We start from the raw sequence: 3,888 nt of genomic DNA on the forward strand, positions 1-3,888 counted from the left end.
TTACTGGATGAAGACATCAGAATTGGAATGGTTACGTGTCAAATGGAAAAAACGATTAACGTTAAAAGATGCTTTAAGTGTTGGCAGTTCGATCACGTGGCGAAAGAATGTAGGGGGCTAGACAGAACAAGATTGTGCCGAAAATGTGCGAAAGAGGGTCACCTTGAAAAGGAATGCGAAGGAATGGAATATTGCGTGCTATGCGACGCAGCGGGCCATATTACGGGACGAGGTAAATGCAGGGAGTATAAAAGAGCATTATCAAAAACCAAAAAAAATTTAAACAAAAGAGATGTCGATAAAATAGCTGAAATCGATGAAGACGAAGCTAAGGTGATAGAAATTGCATAAAAAAGAATAAATAATAAATAAAAATATATAAATTAATTAAATAATATATTTACCTTTAAAAATGAACCAAAAACATATACGTATACTACAAATTAATTTAAACACAGATAAAAGGGCGATGGACTTATTAAGCCAGACAATAAAACAAAATAAAATTGATATTGCAATATTAACAGAACCAAATAAAAAAGCTGTGAACAGCACGAGGTGGTATACAGATGAGCTGTCGGTGGCAGCAGTAGGAATCTTTGCAGATGATTTACCTGTTAAGGAACATGGGTCAGAAGCAGGAATAGTGTATGTTAAAATAGAGAATCTTACTATTTATTGTTGCTATGCAACTCCAAAATTGAATCCTGCGGATTTTAATAAGTACCTGGAAAAAATAACAAACATCAGTAAACATGACGGTAATAAAATATTCGCAGGCGATTTTAACGCAAAAGCATCTGATTGGGGTGAAACAAAAACTGATAAAAAAGGGCTGGTAATGCGGGAATTCATAGCACAAAACAGATTGATAATTCAGAATATAGGCAATACACCTACCTTCGAAAAATTCCAAAGTTCTTCCATCATTGATCTCACACTCAGCAGCGAAAATCTTGCAGGTAAAGTGAAGAATTGGCATGTCATGGAAGAGGAGTCTTTAAGTGATCATAAATACATATATTTTGAGATTGAGAAACATCGTACCGTAGAGGCAGTCGAGACACGTATTCCTCGGTGGAACCTGAAACATATAAAAATAGATAAGTTTAGTAAAAAATTCCGAGAATTAGTTAAAGTGGATACAGAACATACAAATATCAGTTTAAAAAGAAATCTTATAGCAGCTTGTGAGTCATCTATACCAAAAAAAGTAAAAAAATATAAAAAACAAGTATATTGGTGGAGCGCACATATAAACGAACTGAGGAAAAAGTGTATAAAAAATAGAAGAGTTATGTTAGCAAAGAGGAGAAGAGCAACCATCGAAGAATTTGAAGAACTAAAAAGTAAATACAAAAAGGCCAAGTTAGAATTAAAGAAAGCTATCCTAAAATCTAAGGACGAACAGTGGGATAAAGTGTGCGAAGAAATAAATAATGACGTTTGGGGAAATGGATATAAAATAGTTACGAAAAAGTTTCTTGAAAATAGACCTATTGACAGAGAAACAAAAATAAAAATAGTGAGAGATCTCTTCTTGGAAACGAATGAACAAAACTTCCAACTAAACAACATAGATACACAAATTATCCCCTTCACACTTGAAGAACTGAAAAAAGCTGGAAATAAAATGAAGAACAAAAAGGCACCGGGTAGAGATGGAATTCCTTCTGAATTAATTAAATTAATTGTAAATCTAGAACCTAACTATATGCTACAAATATTAAATAATATACTAAAAAAGGGGGAGTACCCACATGAATGGAAAATTTCTAAAATTGTACTACTAGAAAAACCTAAAAAAAGTAAAGAGGAACCTACTAAATATCGACCTATATGTCTTCTAGACACAATGGGAAAATTATTTGAACAACTAATTTGTATGAGAATAAAAGAAAAACTACAAGGGGAACAGCGATTAAACGATAGACAATTTGGTTTTAGAGAAAATAGATCCACCATAGACGCGATTCAATTCATTTGTGGCATTGCAAAAAAAGAAATGGGTAAAACTTTTAAAACTAGAAATTTCTGTGCGTTGATCACGATTGATGTCAGAAATGCTTTTAATACCGCAAATTGGAACTTAATTAAGAGAGAGTTGTCAAGAAGAAACATACCAGGGTATCTGCAAAAAATAATAGATAATTATTTAAGAAATAGGGAAATAGAAATTGATTCGGTGACTCAAATACGTACCACTGCAGGGGTCCCTCAGGGGTCGGTGCTGGGCCCAGTCCTCTGGAATATGTTATATGACGGGGTGCTGTCCATTGATATGCCTCGCGGGGTCGAAACGGTGGCTTTCGCTGACGATCTTGCGGTGGTTCTCACGGCTAAAACAGTAGAAAATATAACCTACCTGGGTAATGAAGCCCTGCGTAGAATCTGCGAATGGATGGATGAAAACCAGCTAGAAGTCGCACCTGAAAAAACTGAAGCCATAATGTTATCAGGAAGAAAAAAATACAAAAATGTTAAATTTAATATTGGGGATATAGAGATCCAACCACAAGATCAAGTAAAGTATTTGGGCGTAGTTCTTGATAAACATTTAAATTTTGGGAAACATATCTTGTATGCGACAGAGAAAGCGCAGAAAGCTGCGTCTGTGCTTCTCCGGTTGATGCCCCGAACCAAGGGACCTTCGGAAGGGAAAAGAAGAATCCTAGCCACAGTAGCAGAATCTATCGCACTGTACGCGGCACCCGTATGGAACCAAGCCTGTAAGGTGGAAAAATACAGGAAAAAATTACTCAGTATGCAGAGAATTATGGCTGTTAGAACTACGAGAGCTTACCGGACGGTACCAACGGACGGAATCCTCGTTCTTGCAAGGATGATTCCAATGGATATTTTAGCCGAAGAACGCGCGAAAACTATGGGAATGACGGATAGAGACAAAAAACTAGAAAGAGAAAACAGTATTCTAAGATGGCAGCAAGTATGGGAAAATGGAGAAACCTCAGAGTGGACTAGAAAATTGATACCAAATATAAAACCCTGGCTGGAAAAAAAACATGGCGAACTAACATATTACACAACACAAATATTAACAGGGCATGGATGTTTTGAAGTATATAAACACAACATTAAAAAAAGTGACAGAACAACATGTAGATATTGTAATATAACTGAAGATACTGCTGAACATACCATGTTCTATTGCGATAAATGGTCCAAAGAGAGACAAGATGTCGAAGCACAAATTAATATAAAACTGCAGGTGAACAATCTTATTCAGGAAATGTTGAAATCGGCGGATACCTGGAACAAAATAGAAAAATTAGTGGAAAAAATAATGAAACAGAAGCTGGAGGACGAACATCGTGGTAGCAGGAACTGAGGCCGATGGATATCTGGAAAAAATAAATAAATAAATAAATAAGAATAAATAATTAAAAAAATAATAATAATAATTAATAATAAATAAAATAAAATGAAAAAAATAAATAAATAAAAGTAAAAATAATAATAGTATTAAATAATAATAAATTAAGGAGGAATTTATAGCCCAGCACTACAGGAGTGCAATGTCCAACAATGCCGTGAGGCGGTTCTGGACAAGGGCGCAGAAAGGAGTAATACGTGGAGTTTTGGTTGGTAGATCTCCCATTGGGGGAGGGAGTCCAACACTGTTGGGGCCCATAGACACCTAGGGCCCCTTCGTCTATAAAAGATTTCTCCACGAAAAAAAAAAAAAAAAAAAAAAAGGTTAGTTCAGGTTAGTTCAGGTTAGTTCAGGTTAGTTCAGGTTAGTTCAGGTTAGTTCAGGTTAGTTCAGGTTAGTTCAGGTTAGTTCAGGTTAGTTCAGGTTAGTTCAGGTTAGTTCAGGTTAGTTCAGGTTAGTTCAGGTTAGTTCAGGTTAGTTCAGGTTAGTTCAGG

The 3,888-nt window shown here is 35.5% G+C and overlaps 1 long non-coding RNA gene across 2 annotated transcripts; it reads right to left on the minus strand.

Annotated features, from left to right (window-relative positions):
- Positions 1 to 470: 470 nt before the first annotated feature.
- Positions 471 to 3,217, minus strand: LOC136350146 (uncharacterized). 2 transcript variants are annotated; one of them, XR_010734092.1, is made up of 5 exons: positions 3,160 to 3,217; positions 2,203 to 2,429; positions 901 to 1,084; positions 673 to 727; positions 471 to 614 (listed from the first exon to the last, which is right to left on the minus strand). It is a non-coding gene; the product is annotated as an uncharacterized lncRNA (long non-coding RNA). The 2 variants fall into 2 exon arrangements; XR_010734091.1 differs by having other exon boundaries at positions 2,203 to 3,211.
- Positions 3,218 to 3,888: the final 671 nt, after the last annotated feature.

The sequence above is a fragment of the Euwallacea fornicatus genome, unplaced genomic scaffold (assembly GCF_040115645.1).
Source record: "Euwallacea fornicatus isolate EFF26 unplaced genomic scaffold, ASM4011564v1 scaffold_123, whole genome shotgun sequence".
Classification (NCBI taxonomy): domain Eukaryota; kingdom Metazoa; phylum Arthropoda; class Insecta; order Coleoptera; family Curculionidae; genus Euwallacea; species Euwallacea fornicatus.